The 22169-nt window shown below is 36.3% G+C and overlaps 1 protein-coding gene across 1 annotated transcript in view; it reads right to left on the reverse strand.

The window, feature by feature from the left end:
- Window positions 1–22169, reverse strand: part of LOC116257634 (L-type lectin-domain containing receptor kinase S.4-like) — a 55092-nt gene that overhangs the window by 19925 nt on the left and 12998 nt on the right. The window lies entirely within an intron of this gene.

Consider the following 22169-nt stretch of genomic DNA (forward strand, 5'->3'; position numbering starts at 1 on the left):
AGTTGCATCACTTGTGTCCAGTTATATGGAGTAGCCCCACCCCATTATGTCAACTCCCCATGGTCATTACTTGTGCCCTATAAAAAAAAAGAAAAAAAATTTCTGGCTTCGCCCTGCCCTGAGGCTATGAATCATAACTTTGTTGGATAAATCTAACTTGGACTTGTTCTCCTAATTATATGTTTGAACTTGTCCTTGGGGTTTTTGTGAATCTGCTGCAAAAAAGAAGGTAAATTCATGAAACACCTTTTAAAATATCTAATAAATCTAACTAAGAAGGGTCGACCTTTGGGCATTTTTTCCCTTTCATTGGAGGGGCTTTTAGTCTTTTTTTTGCTAGTTCATAGTCATTATGTCACGCCAGGCTATGTCACCTGAGGGCAGGGTGTGGGTGCGGGTGCCGGAGTGGCACATCCTAAAAAATTTAGATGTGACGGTGTGGCGAGGTTATTTTATTATTATTATTATTAATTTATTATATATATAACAGAATAAGCATGTATATATTATTATTAAAATTTAGTTATTAATGTATATAACATACTTGAATAATTGCATTGCATAGGAAAATATCATAACAACATATATTATACAAGTAATTTAATAATATGACATTCTAACTAGGCTCGAGTGTGAGTCGGACCTGCACCCATGTCCGGTACGCACCCGATTCTATGCAACTCTAGTGCGGGTGACTTAGGGGCTAGGTTATCTATAATAGCATGGGACATGCTTTGTCCTGCTTGTGTTTTCGTTTCTTCATTGTTCTTTATAATAGTTTCGATCATAGAAAAAAGATAAAACGTCTTCACGTTTTAAACATTGAGGTTTTCTTAAGAAATAATACAATGACTTTGAAAAAATAAGAAAAAAGGGATAAATAGAAAAAATTTTAAAAATCCTAAAAATGTAAAATAAGTGATCATCTAATAAAACAAACATCTAAAAAATAAATAGAAAAGCCACACAAAAAAAAATTGAACTGTGGATTCTAAATCGACTGATCGTGAAAGTATAACATGCAAGTTCTATTTACCAATAATGTTATTCCCAGTTCCATGAGTTATTTTAGGCGATGGCCTCGGCCTTCCTTTTTATACCCGTACCAATGTCCAATGACATCGGCTCATGCCGGTCAATACTGACTTGTGTACCTTCCAGTCAAACAGTGCCGAACGGGTCATGCGAACTAGTCTTTTCTTCAGAAAACTAAACTGTGGAATGAGTGGTTGCTCATTCTGTTCGACCAGTAGTTACCTGTCAAAAAAGCTATCCAAGAAACTGGGCTGGGTCCTTCAATAGTCCAGCCATCCTTCTTGATGCATATATGGCCGTCTAAACCCATTTCCTACTCATTATCACTTGATGTTTCTCAAGTGCCTTGCATGTGGTCATATGCCCATCTAAACCCATTTCCTAGAAAATAAGATGATAACGTATGTAATCCAAGTGAAAGCTGAAGCTACTCTTTCCCCTTACTCCCAAGCCCACCGCTGTGTCATGCAAGCAAGTGGAGCCAAATGTCCAACAATTAACAGCCAGACGACCAGACCTGAGGGCACTTGCTGTCTTCCAACTGCTGTCTCTCTTCCGCTGCTGCTGCCTTCTCTCGCCGGCTGCTGCCTCAGACGCATCCATCGCCTTTCCCCTTCTCTCACTGCTGCTGCCTCAGACGCATCCGTCGTCCCTCTCGCTCTTGCTGCAGCTCCTGCTCCCGCCTTCACGCCAGGTACCCCTTCATGCCAGGTACCCCTTCGGCCTTCCTTTCTTATTCTCCTTGTTGTTCTTCTTATTCCTCCTCCTCCCAACTGATTTTTCCCAAATAAAACCTCCCAGAAATCACTGCTGCTGCCTTCTCTCGCCGCTGCTGCCTCAGACGCATCCGTCGCCTTTCCCCTTCTGTTGCTGCTGCTGCCTCAGATGCATCAGTCGTCCCTCTTGCTCTTGCTGCAGCTCCTGCTCCCACCTTCACGTCAGGTACCCCTTCGGCCTTCCTTTGTTCTTCTTCTTCCTCCTCCCAACTGATTTTGCCCGAATGAAACACGCCAGAAATCACTGCTGCTTCTTTCTCACGCCGCTGCTGCCTCAGTCACCATCAATGCTCATATTCACTGCTCTTGAGGGACTGTTTGATACCTCCTCCTTTCCCCTTCCACAAGGTTTACAGGTCTTCTCAATCTCCCTCTCTTTCTCTCTGCTGCTTTGTGGCAAACCCCTTTTTCTTCTGTGAGTTTTTTAGAGTTTTTTGCTGAACTATGTTGCATTGATGATGTATTTGACAGAATAAAGGGTATGATTATGTGCTTGATTACAATGAGAAATAGGTTTTCCTATTCGCATGCAGAGAAGTAGATGGCAGGTGGCAGAGTTCTCTGGGCTTGGAAGCATAAGCTTTTTGGATGGTAAAACATGGGGCATGTTTGATAATTTTGCATAAAAAAGAATTCTTGCGTTTTATGTTCGAGTCATTGCATTCTATGCATACCGTATTGAATAATTTCATGTTAAAGGTAACAAGCCTAACTCCTAGCATTCTTTTCCCTAACCATCCTTGTTTCTTTTCTGCATATCTTATTGAATTATTTCGTGTTAAATGTAGCCAGCCTAACTCCTAGCATTCTTTTCATTGGGGGAAGATGTCCAGAGCAAATGGTCTACACTCACTCGTCGTCCATTAGACTGTTAAGCATCCATCATTTCCTCTACACTTTTAAGGGTGGCTTGGCAACATGAACATTTGGCAAAACATTTGGCACAACACCATAACAGCTTACTTTCAAGGGTTTAAGCATAGACTCTCGACCCAACATGTACCTAAAGTTCATTTCAAATTAAAGAGTTATTGTGTTCTAAGTTTAACATATACACTATTCGAGTAACTAACATATATTCAAGTATAATAATGTAATTGGTGTGCCACTGCTCGTGACATCAAATAGGTAATTTTTCGCTGGGAAACAACAGAGGGATCCCCTCGTTTTATTGAGATATAAAATAGGTTATTAAATATACATTGACAGTAATTAATCCATTGTCTATATCACTGATTTCTAGACACTAACAATGCAACACTTTGCCAGGGAAAGACTCATAGTGGCTGAGGACAGTAGCTAGTCATGTAAGCAGTTCGGGCATCATTTATAGGGGATTGCATGCATATTTTTGTGTTGCTGCACCGTTTTCTGCAATCCAAGCAATGTTAAAGTGATAACATTTCAATATTTTTGTTTTGAATGCTTCAAACAAACTGGTAAGAAGCATAGACATTTTAACATATTCATTTTAACATATTCTTTAGTGGTCGTTTCGCAGTTGATACACTTTGTGAGTGTTTCATAAATCTATTCCAAAGTTTTGAGCTGATTCATAAAGCATCCCATTCGTCAAACAATTCCTTAGAGGTTGTTTGATTGTCGTCCTATATGATAGAATGGACTGGACGTCCTGTATACCAGTGTCCTGTTCTTATGGACTATGGTGTTCTTTGTCCAGAATTTTGATGGTCATAAAACAAAACACCATGCCCCTTTTGTCTGACATTTGTCTTTCTTATGTTTTTCCTGTTTGTTCTGTCTGTCCTAATGACATTTCTCTCTCTCTCTCTCTCTCTCTCTCTCTCTATATATATATATATATATATATATATATATAATCAGCTTCATTTTTGGACTGGTTTTTCAGGGTTATTTTCTCTCCTTAAGATCCCACTAATCTTTAAAGCAGAAGACAGTTATGAAGGAAGGAAAAGAAGGTGAGAAAGTAGAACTGAAAAATGAAAAGCCAGTATCTCAAGAAACCTATTGCACTTGTTTCTTTTATATAATTAAAATTCATTGTTATGTATCCTCGTTGTCATTTGTTTACTACATAGAAAATGTGTTGCACCAGCTGTTATGTGTGTAAATTATATATTTATTTAGTATGTAAAACATCAAGAGGGCACAAATAACAAAAAACGTTATGTTCAAGGGTCATACGATTTTCACTAAATTATATTCTTGATTGTAAAAAAAAACATTATAGCTGGTGTGGGCAATTAGCCACACCAGCCCACAAGATCAGATCCCTAGTGAACAAATACAACCACAACAACAAAACAAGCTATTGGCAACGACCAATAACCCTATTTCCATTGCCAATACTCATCCCCTCGCAAAAACCAAGTCTCATCCTTGTCCTTTGTAGTTTAGCAAAAAACTTTTGGCTAGGCTAATGGTCGTTGCCAATAGCCTCAGATCACCTGCCGATGTTTTAAAAGTGCAAGGACAGGGAAGCCTGGGCATCGGGCCCGGGTACCCGGTACTTGGGTTGATACCGGGCCTGAAAGACCAGCCCGGGTCGGCCTGATGGGGCCCGATTCGGCCTGATTAATTTTTTATGATATTTTTATTTAATAATAATATATATATCATTATTAAAAATGTGTTTTGTATTTAAAAATTTTTATTTTATATTTAAAATATATATATTTTAAATCGGGTCGAGCCCAACCTCGGGTTTTGGGCATTGAGTCGGGCCCAAGCTCGGGTTTCGACGGTCGGGTGCCGGCCAGATGTCGAGGCCTAGGGGCAGGTCATTCCCAGATTTTATCCAATGATGTGCCCATGTTGAGAAAACTGTTGCAAATCAATATAGGTTAGTACAGCAACCTTCTCCAAAGATCAATTAACATAATTGGTCTCCACTCAGCAAGTAAATTGGGCAATGGTCATAAACCAACGTACTACTTATTTATGGAAGTGCCTCACGCTCTCCTCCTTTCCTTAATACTCTCTTGATGTATAAGGGCATGACTGATTGTATTGACAAAATTATTATCAAAATAAAAAACGTTGGTTTCTCTTGCTCGTGGATGCAGGCTGCAAAACCAAACCACGTAAAACTGGTGCAGCCTCTTTTCTCTCTATCATCCTTATCTTTCATTAAATCTCAGTCTATCATGGTATCAGAGTGGTAAAAAGATCTTCTAAGGCAAAATCTTCGAGCTTCAAGCAGTGACTCATTATGGAACAAGAAAGGGAAACAAGGAATGACAACGGTGAAGCCACCATCATTCAAACCAGCGATGGATCAATGCACAAGATTGACGTTCATGAACAAGGTAACCCCAATCTCAAAATTACTCGTACGTTGCTCGATGTTTTCAACTACTTGCCTTGGTCTAAGGTTGTTACTCAATTTCCTAGTGGGAAATCCAAGTTAGATTATATTGATGGTAGTACCAAGAAACCACCCATTAACGATCCAAAATACAAGGAATGGAGGTCCACCAATGACACTATAGCATCTTGGCTCATAAAATCTATGGAGCCCAAGATCGCAGCGAGTTTCACCTTCTTAGAAACCGCAAAAGAAGTTTGGCAAGGTGCCAAAGATCGTTACGGTGAGCAGTATAATACGGCCCGTATGTATCAACTAGCACAAAAGAAAGGCAGCTTGAAAAAGGGGACGTCATCTATTAGTGAGTACCTTGGTACTTCTAAAGCAATTTGGGATGAAATGGATATTTATATATCATTGACTTCAGATCTTACTCAGGCCAACCGTCAACATGAACAGGAGAGTATCTTTGAAATTCTAGCCGGACTGCCTAATGATTCTGAGTAGCAATGTAGTCAAATACTTATGGCTCACGAACTGCCTTCTCTAGCTTCTGTTTTTTCCTTGCTTATGCATGAAGAGTCAGCGTAAGGCTTTGGGTATGCTGGCTGATGGTTGTCAAGAGACAGATAATGAAGACAAAATGGCCTTTACAACAAGCAATAGTGCCCACTGTCACCAACAGTGAGAGGTCTATTAAACACAAATATGAGGACTCTAGAAAAGTTAAATGTACTCATTGCAAGAGGAATGGTCATTCTTGAGACTCTTGCTGGTTCCTTCATGGGCGGCAAAGGTACAAGCAAAACAGGTACGACCCTTACTATGGTTAATAACATTGAGGGTACGGATTTGCAATGGGTAGTTGACTCAGGGGCCACAGATCACATGGCCAATAATTTTTCTTTCTTAAGTTCATATGTTCATTCTGGAGATATTGGTCCTCTTGCCACTGCCAACGACGCTCCTATAACTGTGAAAGGATTAGGTAACATAGATTTTTTTAACACAAGTTACACTAGCAAGGTGCTTGTTATGCCTAAGCTTACTACCAATCTTCTATCGGTTGCAAAAATGACTAAGGAGTTAAATTGCAATGTAGTATTTTCTGCAATTAATGTCATTTTTCAGGATCAGATGACTCAGAAGATGATTGGTGAAGGACAACTTGTCAATGGACTCTATCAAATAAGAACCATGAATCATGCACTGAATGTAAATCATGTCAACGATGGAAATAACTGGCATCAAAGAATGGGTCATCCATCTTCTAGAGTTTTAGATTACTTATTTCCTAATCTGTGCTTCAATTGTAGAGAGTGTGGAATATGCAAATTTGCTAGAATGACTAGACCTAAATTTACTTTATTTGATTCCATTAGCCAAACACCATTTGATTTGATACACTCTTTACCTATCGCAAAGATGAATACATTGAGAATGTTTCACTCTATTGCTTGCAACTTGAATTGATGACTTCATCATGTAGATGTCAAAAACACCTTTTCACGAGGAAAACTCAATGAAGAAATTTGTGTCTTTACCTCCCGATCATCCAGATGAAAGGAAAGGAAGAGTCTGCAAATTAAATAAAGCCATATATGGCGTGAAACAATCTCCTAGACCTTGGTACATAAAGTTGGGTCAGACATTGGAAAAAACAGGGTACCACAAATGTGACACAAACAATAGTTTATTTGTTAAAAAACTTGGAGAGAACATCACTGTTGTTCTAATTTACGTGGACGACATAGTCGTGGCTGGAAACGATGCATTTGAAAAAAACATTCGACATAAAGGATTTGGGAAAACTCAAATACTTTCTTGGCAATGAAGTTGCTCAATCTCATAAAGGTATCTTGCTATGTCAAAGAAAGTATTCATTAGATATCTCAAAAACATTGGTTTCTCTTGCTCATGGACGTAGGCTGGAAAGCCGAACCATGTAAAACTGGTGCAGCCTCTTTTCTCTCTATCATCTTCTTCTTTGATTAAATCTCAGTCTTTCAATATAAATCTGAAAATTTACGTGGATAAAAATGACAGATTCAGATTAGACATCCCTACCAAGTCTGAATTAAGAATTGTATTTATAAAAGAAGGAATCATTAAAATTTACTTGTTTCCACCATTCTTTCCTCCTATTCTACTTCAAACTTCCCAACCATGGAAAAATGATGTATTTGATGTAATCCAAGCAAGGGTTTCCTTCAACAATGTTGCGCGGGCAGTAAGCTTCTTGATTTCCACATTAACTTCTTTCTACAAGATCAAAGAATACATCAGTTTTCGCCATAAAGAAGCTAACCAGCCTCAATAGACAGGACAAGCTTCTACCAGAGGAAGAAACTAATCTAGTATGCACCTTAGAAAGAACAAGCTTCTGTGAATCGATCATGCCCACCAAGTCTAGATCCCGATTAACCCTCCGCTCCTTCCTGATGTCCACATCTGCAGTGCCTGATAGGACCATAACTAGTTCAGATCTGATGAGATGACTCAGATGTTCTCTAGAAAAGAAATTATCTCTTGATCAACTAAGTCAATACCAGCTTCATGCCATCAAGGGACAAAATGCAAGTTCCTACTAAAAGTGACTTGATACTAATGAAACTACAAGAAAAGGAGGAAATTTGGAAATTCAAATTGTTACAGTCTTAAGGTATTAGAAGCAAAGTAGTTTACAAAACAAATCATGAGAATATATATTGTTACATTAAAGAGAGGCAGCTCTTTGCAAGTGCACCATGTCTCAAACAGCAATTATGTGTTTCAACAACTGTACTAAGTAGATTACACCTGTGACATGTACCTTGTTTCCAATAGCTATAGGTGTGCCATCAGTCTTAAGAATAATATTGATAATTTCACCATGACATTCTACTTGTTGAGTGCATTGGCCCCCTGTAACAACATTCTAAAAATAAAATCAGCATTAACCCAATAGAAGATATACCAAGATAAAATCGAGAGAAAGGATTAAGTAGGCCAAGTAAGGTTACTAAAAACAGCAAGAAGGCAATGTGCAGTATAAAAGCTATAAGCCCAACAGATCTTCGATGCTTCATGAGCAGCAATTAGGGCACAGACATTAGCAAAGAGGAATTCTTACATCCATAGTAGTGCTACATTGTAATAAGACTATGAATAATCATCTTAGCCATGTGTTGCAGGAGGAAGGCCTTGAAGTTGTTCAGTACAAGGTGCATATGAAAATGTACAAGGTCATAAAATTCTAAATAAATAAGTAGATTCCATTGATTTTCAAATAAATATGTTCATTCATACAAAGTATGTGGAATGGATCAAAGAGAGTGGGTCTTACAAAAGCTTTGAATGCTGGACGATGTGCAGCCATCTCATATATAGAGAAATCTGCAAAACCATATCCGAAGCCTATATTAAAAAAATTAGTACAATTATCATATAAAGGTATTGGCCATCATGGAAAACATGGGAGAGAGAGAAGGGACCAAATATCAGATTTGAAACCATACTGAAAGGCTTATTATAGATTGTATGAGAGTGTTATAAGATTATATAGGTTAACCACAATCTACTAAAACCTTTTTCGAGGACCCAAAGGAATTAATCTACAAAAGGTATGCAAAACACAACGAGCAGAAGCTATGGTTAGAAAACATGCTTGAAATGTAGAATGATTTGTAACTGCACCTACTAAAAACCCTTGATATTCTCTTTGACTTAGCAATTACTTACAAGACACACTATTAGAAAGGTGACTCCTAAAAGATGGTAGAGACATTATGGAGGATGACCACCATAGCATATGCAAGATAGCATGTGTATAAAAATATAAATAAACGTGCATTAAAAGATAGATAAATACGTAAACAAATAGCTATGTGTATACATAAATAAATAGAGAACTAATGTCAGTATCACTTCAAATAATATGTCACCTTTTGAGTTTTTGACAACTTTGAAGAAACCAAATGTCAAATTAGGACTCGTGTGTAAAAAAAAAGTGTAGCAATGCTGCCAAACTACCATACTCACAAATAACATTTCGGAGTTTTAAACGGCAAGGGTTTTCTTGGATATAAAATGGAAACCTTGAAAGAAAAGGGAAAAATATAGTAAATTTTCATAAAATTAAGAAAACAAAAAATAGGAAAAATAAAATAAATGAGAAACTAATAACACAAACATCAAAAGATAAGTAGATTTGCAACAAATAAAAACTAGAAAATGAAAAAAACGTTTGGCATTGAAAAAAATGAAAAAATGTTTTAACGTTCGTTTTTTTGTTTTAACATTTTCAAAAGAACACATTTTTTTTCAAAAAAATACGTTTTTTTAAGTTTTAAATGACAATTTAATTTATCATGTTCTTTGTGACACTACAAACTACTTATATGTATCCACACCATTACCCACTGCTCTTCCAAGATAAATCAAGATGCCCTCTATTGTTCCTTGCAACACCACCTTTCAAACCAAATAGAACTTGAACATCATATTTGAAAAGAATTAACATGGCATTATTATGAGAACAATTTCACATAGAAGAAACCTCAAAATGATTGAATGTGGTCGGACTAAGAGAAATGATATTGAAAGATATACAAAATGTGCCATTTCTAATATTCTAACATTTAGATCCACAAGGGGGTGGGCGGGAGGGGGGAGAGAGCTAAACCTACAATAACCACGAACACACAATTATGACCAAATAAAACCCCGTTGTACTTATAGGTGACAAAAGTATAGAACTTTTGTTCCAATAATAAACAATTCATTTCTAAGTGTTGGATTATATTCATGGCTGGGCTCGATGTTAAAAACTCAAATTTTTCAACATCAGGATTGGAGCAATGTCAAAATTTTACAAAAAAAATACGAAAAAAATGCAATTTCAAAGCAAATTTCGAATCTAAAGAACAATTTAAATTCAAATCATGAATTTGACTCGTGACACGAATCCTAACATAGGATTATGAGTCCAAACTGGATTCGAATTAGAATTTGAAATACAAATCCAATTACCAATGTCATTTGAAATCCATATCCGATTGCAAAATTCAAATTTTGATTTAAATCTGAGAATTACATCTAATTCGGTCTAGAATGATGTGTGGGACCCACATGTAGTGCCACCTAGGTCATGTGGTCAAAAGGCCCCAAGGGGTTACGCACTTCTTCTTTTCAAAAATATCTCCTCACAATTACTTTACTCAGTAAAAGTACAATTTAGCTCAATCAAGATCTTTCCTAACTCAAATTCATCAAATTATCTCAATCAAATCAATATCAGCTTGCAGATGAGCTTAGACTTTGGTTATTTGGTCAAATTTGACTAATTTAGACAATTGTGCCCTTCTATAATCAAATTGAGATTTCAGAACTTAAATTGGGATTTTATGAAAGGAAAATGTACATTTTAATTTTTCAAATATATAAATCAAAAAATTGAAATTCAATATATAAAACCAAATTTTGATTCAATTGAGATCCATTTTCAATCAAATTATGGACAAAAATACCTTTTTAAGCCAAATTTAATAAAATTTTCAAAATTTATTCAAATTTCAATTCAATTGTTATAATTCAATAACATTTAGAGCTTAGTATTTTTGAGGTCTTCATCAAATTGCTGCAGCAATGAGCTAGAAGGAAAAGCCAAGGAGGAGAAAAAAAAAATCATCCAAGCCCCCTTCCCTCTCTCTCATTTCCTTCTTCACCTTCCCTTATTCTCTTTATCGATTTTGCCAAGTTAGGTTGCTTAAGTGAACCCTTACTTAGGATTTTCATGGTGAGAAGCTCTCTCTTCCCCACTGCAAATTCCAACAAGTAAGCCATTCTTCTTCTTACTTTGCTAAGCTTGAATCGAAGTTTGGATTCTTGCTTAGGATTGCTTGAATTAGAAAACAAGCAAAGAGGAAAATCAAACATCAAGACCGACCATAAAGTAGGTAATTCCAATCCATTTTTCTTCTATTTCAGTTTCTTGCTATTTATTTTTAATTCCAGCACTCATGGGAAGGATTTATTTTCATATTTTTCATGGTTGGAAATGACGTCCAGCTAAAGAAAAAGCAACGAATCAAATGTATATATCAACGCATGATGCATGCATGAATCAGTGATTTCCACGTGAGAAAGAGGTTTGCTATAGTATATATAATATAAATGCCAATTATGGATGGACACATTCTTATAAAAGTGATCCACCTTTGCATGGTGAAATTAAAGATGAACCAGCTTGAGTGTTCTCTTATTTTCTTTCACTTAAAAGTCATTTTAATTTGTGTTTCTTTTATTTTAATTGATCAAGGGTGGTAGAGGAGATTAGAAACCAGTTTTCAATCTCCCTACGTAAAGAAACCCAGCCATTAATCATCATGATTCATAGGCCATGTGATCTCTCGTTAAAATTTTCATTTGGAGGGATAACGTGTGCATATATATATATATATATATATATTGTAATATATATGCACGTGCGATCTCTTGATTAAGAGCCATGCTTTTCTTTTAAAATCAGGTTGAAACATGTTTTCAAGTTGATTTTAAGAAAAGAAGATCATTCTGTTGATTTTCATAGTGCGAATGTATGAAATCGCTTTCATTTCATCTTAAAGTTTTGCTTAATTCCAGCAACCCATACACGTAGTGTATGTAATTTGCTGAAATTAGATCATACTTTACAGGGGTTGGTTTAGAAATTTTAAAGTTTACATGCTTGACATGCTAATGTTAAGCCACAAACTGGCTATGTCTTGTAGAACAATAAAAAGTTTTAATCCTATCTAATCGGCTCTCTAAAATTCCTTTTAGAAATTGTTGATTTCATTTATCAATTTTCAAAGTTACATGAAATTGATTATATTTCAAGAACAATGTAAGATCATACTTAAGACCCTAATCTTTATATCCCCTAAAGAACAAAATCAAAATTGTTTTAATAGTCCAAGAAATGGATGGATTTTTTAGCACAAGAATTTGGAATTTAGCTTGATTTTGGGGAGAAAGAAAAGTTATTAGAATTCCATGACATGAATGAGAGCATGTGGCACATGCTTTTTGCCGACTTGGATGTTTAGTTCACATGGAGTCAAACTGAATTTCATCATTTTCTACGAGTCAAACACTCTTATAATCAATATTTAATTTTAAATCATTTAAATTGGAATAAAAATCTGATTTTTATGGCAATTTTAAGGAAAATAGATAATAGCCACGTTTCCCCAATATTTAAAAGGTGGATTTCATCTTCATTTGCCTAAATTTTAATTCTTTTGAGATTCTCATCCATGACACAAGTTTATAGACTGCTTCTCTAACTTGTGCTTGAGAATATGATAAGCACATTTAAAAAAGTCCTATATTTTAATAAAAATCAATCTTTAAGTGTATATTGTATGATGTGTGATTTCATATGAATAGACTTTGAGAGATTATGAGAGAGGTGAGCATGAATGTTTCAAATGAATGAACTTTGAGAGATTATGAGAGAGTGAAGAATCTATGTCTCATATAGTTTATCTTTGTATTTCGCACGTTCATACTCACTCAAAGTCAATAGCACCACATGCATCTTCTCAAGAAATTAAGCGATTCAAATTTGAGTTGCAAAAAAATGGTGACCATGTCATATTGCAACAAGAATTTGTGAACTTCACTTAACTTTCAAAGAAAACACAAGCAGTGCATTAATAATTTTGGCCAAAATATATTTAGAAAACAACACGTTTTGTAATAATTTGGAACCTATGTTTCATCACAAGAATAAACTCTACCTAACTAAAACCCAAGTTGCTAATATTTTATACCAAATAACACGATTTGGCAAAAGAAAATTTTTCTTGCTAAGGTTACTTAGCCATTTTCCCAAAAATTGATCATAAGATGTTCACAATTTCAATCCAAAACTCATCTTCAGTTCACAACAAAAAAGTTAATTTCAATCTTCAAAATCCCCAATTAAAACTATTTTCAAGTATCATGGATTTCAAAACAAATGGCACAACAAAGGTTTTCAAATCAACTTGAAAACCCTCCAATCTTCAAATAACATACAAAAAAAAAATCATTTTCCAAGGAATCTATTTTTGAATACAAGTTCAAATCACTTATTCAAGATGAACTTTGATTCTTGAATCCAAAACCTCAATGCACAAGCATATAGGATTAACTTGTACATGGTCTGAATAATCCTTAGTCCTTGGTCCAATTACCGCTGTGAAAAGTGGTAGGAATGGTTGGACCTCGTACCGACGGGCAGATCCCTTTCTCATGAATTTTTTTTTCAAAATTAAATAAAAAAAAATGCTGATTGTGCATTCAACGCCCTCGAAGACAGGGTAGGGGCCCGTCATCGTCTGTCTAAAGATTTATTGGATCATATACAAGTTGTGTGGGATATCAATTGCACAGAACTTTCATGCATACCGGCATCATGTAGTAAACATTGAGGAGATTCCATGAACCCCCGTTTACTTCAATTTGTCATACCATCCTCAATTTAGGAGTTGTATGAAGCCCATGCATGCTCTCAAATCTTTAAATCTATCTTGTAGGAATTTATTGAACAGCGCCATCTATTTTGCATCTTCTCATGAGTTTTTTTTTAAAAAAACAAATCCTTACCTACATCATATCTCAGTCACTCAGTTTCCGGGCTATTTCTAGGACATTAGTCTAAGATATAGCCTTATAACTGGACCACCCAATTGGACTAAAAAGTCCCCTGATTTGTACCAAAATGGACAATAGTCCCGATATATCGATGGGTGAACAAGGAGATTGGAGAGCCCAAATCTAAAGAACCCTTGGAGGAGTCTATGCTAGTACCATATATTTGGTATATAGATATACATTGAACTTGGGATAAATCAGGAACAATTTACCCATTTATTCTCCATAGGTTCCAAGATCAATTTTCAAAACAATGCATATAGGCAAAAGTGCTAGGGAATGCATTATCAAATTTTCATTAATTGCTTGTTTGAATGCATGAGATGTGATGTTTTACAACGCCTCCAAACCCATGTCCAATGCCAAAACTCTTCTCAAGTTTCTATTGGGTCAATTTATGTCAACATCTAATACTTTCTTTTGTCCAGATAAACTCAGAAAGCATTTTCCCATATGACCACATCCCATTCGGGTCATGTCAAGGGCGATCTGGATTTCGCATCATCCCAAATGGAGTCTACCTACCTCAGTAGTATCATTAATTGTACCCAACTTTCCAATGTATGTTGTCGGGCCACTTAGAAGATTGTGGTCTCGAAGAAGCAACCAGTCTTGCCATGCAACCTGTTAACAACAGTCTAATTCATGTGATTGTTGAAAGATAGAACCCAAGAACCAGCACATTCTGGTTCACATGGAATGAAATGACAATCACTCTAGATGGGTTTTCTAGCATTATGGGTTTGCCAGAGCCAAAAGGTGATCCAAGAGGACCAATTGAAGACCAGTTCCTTGTGAACCAAGGTCAAGTCAATACTCTAGAAGTAGTCTATAAACTCACAGGAAAACGAAGCTGGCCCTTTCTAGAGAAAGATGGACATCAATACCTCCAACTACACGAACTTGGTGAAGCATATTTCCAATATGTCAACCCTACTTTACTATCTAGAAGTGTTGCAGACAAGTACAAAAACTCCAATGTGAATTGTACCGTGGATCTCATCTTCTTCAACAATGAAAAACACATAATGTATTTTCGCACAGCTTGCCTCTTCAAAAAATGGGGGCATGTCAAAGTCTGTCACACAACTATAGCAATGGCAGCCTTAGAATTCCTTTACCGAGAATTGACCAAATTTTCAATTGGGGATACGGATTTGACAGAAGGATGTGTTCTTCGCACTATAAACACATGGGGCCACAATCATGCCATTTTAAAGACAGAGATGGTCAATTATCCAGTATGGCGTACTATCATAGGAAGATAGAGGAAGTGGATGACTCCACCATCATTTGGAACTTCTTTGATTGATACACCTACAACCCAGTAAGAGGACCATGTGTTTGTAGAATGAAGTCCACCATCTATCCTTTTGTCCTAGATCATCATGTCTAGTTCATTATGGTTAAGCAAGCCAAGTTTTGTCAAGTTGTGTTGAATGTTATCAAGTCTTATCAATCTCATTATCCTTTCAATTTGCAATCAAAATTTGCTATTTTGTCAATTATATAAATTATCTCTCATCAATTCAAATCCTAACATTTTTAATTTTTCTTCTTACAAAGTGAACATCTGTTTTATAGTCGAGACTAGAGGCCAATAAAGGCGGAGGATGGAAATGGAACCAGAATAAGCTTTCATGGGAGACAAGGAATAAGAATCCTCTTCAGAAACACTTCCCAAGACAAAAGCAAATGATCCGAAATATGAATAATATAAGAAATTCCAGAGATACATTATCTTGTTTAATGAAGGGCAAGCCCAGGCAGAGAAAGCCAAAAAGAAAGGGAAGAAAATGAAGAAATCTTCGTCGAACAGTTTTGATTCTTCTGAAGATGCTACCATGGAATCCAGTAGTAAGGAAGAACGAAAGACTCCTTAGAAAAAGAAGAAAGGGGAATCCTAGAAAGAAAAAATTTAGGAAGTTGAAAAGAAGTTGAACAAAGTTCAACTTAAAGGCAAGAAGAAAAGGAATTTCACCTGCAAAGATTTCTATGAAAGTTTTGAAAACGATAAGCACATAACAAATTTATCAAATTTGATGACCATGGAGACCAAAGGCACATTTGGCCATCTTCTTCGCGGAATGCTATAAATTTCGGTACAATCATAAAGCTCTCTTTCAATGCTTCTAAAGGAGCATGGAAGGAATTGCAGCAGTGGTACCGGGAGCACATCAATCCAATTGAATTGAAATTTTTTGACAAACTAATCAACCTTTTCATCAACAATTTGACACAACCATTGAGGAGCCTCATTTCTAATGCTCCAATCAAATCTTTTATTGACCTTACTAAAAGAGCAGAATGCAACGAAGTAGGGATTGAAAATGGAGCTTTTGATGTTGTCATCCCAATAAAGGTTAGAGAAGATACAAAGAAGAACAACAAGAGTCAAAATCCTCCAGCCAACATTATATCCAATGCCGCCACCATCAAAAAAAGAAAGGGCATACTATTCTGAGAATAATGGAGTAGCGGACAAAGTAGCAGCAGTAGCAGCCCTAAGAACAAACATCCTGGATTGAGACACGACAAAAAATTCACCCTATTAGAAAATAGTTACGAAGAAGTCATGCACATGCTGGCTGAAAGAGGCACTCTGTTCCTCCCAAAAGTTTCCAACCCTCGACCAATGATAGGAAAAGACAAAGAACAGTTCTACAAATTTCATCGTGCTCTAGGACACAATACAAAACATTTCTTGTGCTCAAAAATATTGTGCAACATGCAGACAACATAGAAATCATCAAGGAGTTTAGTGAACAACTGGATATCCTCAAAAACTCTTTTCCTAAACATGAGAAAGGACCAGTTGCAATGGTTAGGTTTTCAACAAATCATCAAGTCATGGTGGCAAACGAAATGGATTAAGCATCCCTGGATTTCTTTGAGTTACTTTTCAATCATGACAAATGATCCTTCAATCCACAAACTAGACCAGCAAACAAAACAGTCAAACAAAGATCGATCAAAAGTCACAAATATGGGATCTTGAACCCTTGGAAGCCATTTTCAAGAAGGAAGGAATTAACCATAACTGGAGAAATGAATGGGCTTTTGGACTATACAGAAATGGTCTGACAACATTTTCTAATAAAGATCCACCAAATGAAGGCGCATTGCATAATGATGCCTTGCACATAGTGGTAGAAACAAGGGGCACCAAAGTCTCTGATGTCATAATCGAGGGAAGAGCAAGCCTGAACATTTGTCCACAATAGACTACATTAGGCATAAAGCATGCTGACTATACCCCATCATCAGTTTTCATTCATGGATATGATGGAATAGGACAACCTTGCATATGAAGTATATGTCTGGATATGAATATCTCTAAGACGTATAATCAGGTTTTATTTGATGTGGTGGATATAAAACTCTCATTCAATCTGTTGCTTGGCAGACCATGGATCCATATTACCAATGCGGTTCCTTATACTCTACATCAGTGCATCAAGTGGACTCACAACATGAATACTATAATAATTTATGTAGAGGACAGGCAAAATCATCTTGTGCATCCACTGATTATAGTACCAATATATACAATTAAGGTACTTAGTATTCGAGTATGCAAAGTAGAAAAAATATCCCAAGGTGTTAGCAAATTGGTTATTCAGAAGACAAAAAAACAAATGTGGGTGAAAAAAGCTACCATGCTTGAAGCAAGTTACATAAGTCATTCATTATTCAAAAATTTCAGCCAGAATGAAAAAGGATTGGATTTACTCATATGCTATGACTATCAGCCATTCACCGGCCTTGGCAAACATGAAAATGAAAAAGTGGTTGTCGAAGAAGGATTCAAGCATGTATCTTTCGTCACCATCAATCTGAATCAACAAATCTACTATCATTTTGTCATCTAGTCATTATTTTGTCATTTTGTTGTCATTGTACTCCAATAGACCATGTGTCTTTATTCTGTAATACCTTCAAATATGCAATGACATATGCAAGTTACTTCCATATAAATGTCTAATATTCAATCTAACCTCTTTATAATCTTAGGATGGCACCTGAGGATCAAATGTCACTTCAAGGATGTAAATCCAAGACTCGCCGAGGTAGAATGCCCAGAGTTCATCCAAATAAAAAGACAATATCAACCGTTACCATTGATTAATGACCCGATTGAGGAAATTGACATTGGCATAGAAGAAAAAACCAAAAATTTTGCAAATTGTAACAAGTCTTTCAGCAAAACAAAGAGAAAAGTTGATAAACTTCCTCAAAAATCATCAAGAAGCCTTTGCATGGACTTATAAAGACATGTCGGCACCATCGTCAAACAAGTGTCTCGGTGGCAAGTATGCCTTCTATGAAGGACTTGTCTCCATAGGAATATCTGAATCCACAAAGTTGGTTGATAGTGAAACCATCGTGGGGCACTTCATGGAAGAGCTGGTGGATCAGCTTTGGCTCTTGTAGGTAGACGACTGAAATGGATCAAACATTGATTTTAAGCTGGAGCAGGAGTCACAGGGGCGGCATGTCATCCATATGAGGTCGCTACCAGTGTCGAGGGTGGCCCAGTAGAGGCGGATGGTGTACCAAGTGAGAGTTTCATGAGATACTCGCCGGAGCCAGGCATCATGGGGATAGAGATCATGCTGGTGGTTTTGGCAAATAGTGAAGTGATGCGGTGGCAGCGCAACATGGAGCACAAAGCGAACTGTTTGGCTCGTTGGGCTAGAGTGAATGAAAGGTCATAGAGAGGAGAGGGTGATGAGTCACGATGAATGAGGTCTATGGAGAAGCAAAGGTTTGGAAGCGAATATGCTGGTAGGGCTAGGCAGCACTGCAAGTAGGAGCAGCTGGAGGAGAAGGCGGGATGCTGAGGAGAAGGCAGCCATGGTGAGCACTAAAAGGTTGCCGTATTAAGGAGAAATGCGTAGATATTTATAATGGAAGTTATAGTTAAGGTCACTGCTGATTAAGGTGGGGACGTGGATTTGGAAATTGTGGAGAAAATAAACATGTGATCAAACTAAGTAACATATTTGTTGGTGTAATCAGTAACCATCACAATGGAGAAAAGTTGGTAGCATGTTACACTTAAGCAAAGCTCGTAGTGGTTGATTGGACTTCCACAATTTCTTTTCTGTCTTTTCATTGGACTCAGTCAAATCAAGATCTGAATATTAGTTTTGAAAACTTTGGATCACAAATATTGGAAGACTTTCCTTCACAAATATTTGAAGGACAGACACTTTAATGTATTATCAATGGTGATGCAATAACCGTGAATACGTTGCAAGAAGAATTGTTTGAAGTTTTTGTCATTTGTGTTGCCCTTGTAAGGCATGGTAGTCCCTGCTCCAAAACCTGTCCATTGACCAGCTTAAACCATCAAGCTTGAAGTGAAAATCTCTGTCCCATTCTCTCTCTACAATATACATAGATGTCTTTCTACCCTTAGATATTATGGGCTTTCACCCGCTGATATTTCATCTGATTATTCAAAGTTACTCTGCTCACTCATGAGGGCCGATTGATTCACTATAATGAATGAATGAGAGAAAAAAAAAGAAAAATGTGACGAGTATTTTCTTATATTGATTAGTTTATATCTTTTTTTTACTTACTTATTTCTCAACAATCCATCACGATTGATTTAATGATCTTTATAAGTAAGAATACACACACACACACACACACACAGATATATATATATATATATATACTGGATGTTGACTGTCATCAAAAATTAAAAATCTGTCATTGAAAAAGTGTCGACTATTATCTTGCAGCAATAGTTCACGATGCTTTGGCCATTATTTATCAACTTCCAAGTTTCTCGTTTTACTATCTGATAACATTATCTTACATATTTGAATTACATATATAAAAGAACGTTTAAGAGTATCAGTAGCTTTTTCCATGGTAGCAGTGATTGCAGCATTACCTGGCCACTAATATTTATATTAAAAATCATGCATTGAGTGATTTTTTTCCACTCTCAAGAATGTAAAACATTCCATGTTTGGTTTGAGGTTGAACTTGCTTTCACATGTATGGCCCATAAATATTATTAACCGACAAATTTTGGGTGGTGGCGAGCCCTCCGCTAGGCTAAAAGAATGAAAACTCTGCAGAATAAATCTTGACATCAGAGCATAATCTTGGACTCTTTCTCTTTATATGTTTGAACTCTTTGTCCTTGAAAAGAGCAGTCGACCTTTTGGTTGTTGTTAGCTGATAAACATTCTCTCGGGCCAGGTTACCTATAATAGCTTGTGACATCTAAAATGGTCTATTGCTTCCACTGAAAGAGGATGTGAGCTCCTTCATACTTATCTTTTTGTTTTCTGTCGACAAATTGATGGTACTTGCTATTTTATTATTACTTGATGCAGGAAACTGTGTGAATATGGAATTACATCAAGAGCTATTTGACATGTACAGTAGATGCGATCTGCTTACCAAAATAATACCCTCTTTGTCTCCTTTTTGCACATTAAAATGCACTTCGATCGCTGTTGATGAATAAGCACCATGTGGAAGACAATCAGCTATTTAGTGATGCTCATTGGTATATATAATATATATATATATATATATATATATATATATAGAGAGAGAGAGAGAGAGAGAGGGGGGGAGAAAGAGAGAGAGGGAGGAGGAAGAGAGAGCAGTCTGTAGTAAATAAAGATGTTCTCTGTTCTGTGAGATTCTTACTCAACTTGGTAGTGCTAAATTTGTGCCATCAATTGCTTTTTGTATTGGCATATTTGTGGTCTTACAGTTACATGAAATAAGTTAAAGCCACTATTACTTTGAGACTCTCATCTCCCCTTTGATGTGCACCAACTTTAAAGTGGAAAAAGGTGGTTGCAGAAAGGAAACAAGAGAAGAGAAGAAAGAGAAAAGGTTGGTGACATAATGATGGGAAAATGATGAGATCAAAAAGTAAGTTTAAAAGAGACTGGCTATCCAATTGTTTTCTCTTTGTATTTCTTTTCTCGCTCATTGTACATAGTGTGTGTCTTTCTATTTGTTAATATCCCTGTTTACATCAAACCATAAGGTACGCTTTTTTTCTTACATGAATGAAGAAATCGGACATGTGTCAAGAGACTTTGCCACATGCTGGCATTATAAAGCAATAGACCGTCTTCTTTTTCTTATTTTACCTGTTTTGCTCTGGTCAACTTTCGTCTTTCTTTTTTGATTGCTGGCCTTCTTTTTCTCTTTCTTTTTTTTTTGCATTTTTAGTAAGTTAAAAAAAATATTACAGTTGTCTTGGTTGGACCACATTTCCTGATCTTTAATTTGTAAAACTGGCCTAGTATGGTAGATATTTAACATTTCCTGCTACAGTCCAATCCAAAAGTAAATGCACCCAAAGGCTGGATATATAACATCACCTAAAATTTCTTGCTTGAATCTCAGTTCCTGTGTGTATAAGTGCATTTTGTCGACACACAAGTTTCAGAATTTCTGGGTCGTTTAGTTATAAATTAGTTTAGGTTGTGTTTGTTTCATCTAGGATCTCAAATCTATGGATTTATGATCAAACCACCTACCCCCTCCACTCATCTGACTTGAAATCCATAGTTGTTGACATGTAGCAAGGATTTAAAATCTATGTTACCGAAACTAAGGATCTCCCAAAACATACCTTTTTATGCAGCTTTGAATCTAAGATCTGAGGCTATCAAACAGAACCTTAGGCTGGAAAAGTGAAATGACGGAGTAGCAACTCTTATCGTTTAACTGCGTCTTGGAGATGACTAGTTAAATAAAAGCAGTTGGTGCAAGTGCAGTACTTGTGGAAATATCTGAAAAAATTAGTCATGATCATATATAGAGCAACCTGCAGTTAACAAGCTTTAATCTGCAAAATTTTTTATGAAGGAATATCATCAACCTTATTAAAGGAATACAAATTCGACTCGCATCTTAATAGACCAATCTGCATATAATTAATAGACCAATCTACGTAATAATCTTCTGTTCATTTCATTTCAACGCTCCATAGTTTCAGGCAAAATACATGTATAAAAATGGTCAATGGTGACTCACTATATAAGTTACCCAGCCATTTAACCAAAGCTGGCATCCATCTAGTGCAGATATTGGAGGGTTAAGAAAAAAACATGGAGAAAATATAAAAACAAATATTAGATGACGAAAATGTCTATTTTTGTTTTCTCTTTGTTTTTTTCTTAGTGATCTGCTATGATAAATGAGATGGTCTTGGTTAGATGGCTGAGTGACTCAAACAACTAGATCACCATTCAATCTTTCTATACATAAAACACCTAACCACATATGGTCAGATGATATATTTGTGAGTGACAATTGCTTGACCACATACTTTAACAGCAAAATGTATCTTTTATGAAAGTTTTTAGCAACATAAAAAAAAAAGAAATGTATGACCATATCGGTAGCTGATT

The sequence above is a fragment of the Nymphaea colorata genome, chromosome 7 (genome assembly GCF_008831285.2).
Source record: "Nymphaea colorata isolate Beijing-Zhang1983 chromosome 7, ASM883128v2, whole genome shotgun sequence".
NCBI lineage: Eukaryota > Viridiplantae > Streptophyta > Magnoliopsida > Nymphaeales > Nymphaeaceae > Nymphaea > Nymphaea colorata.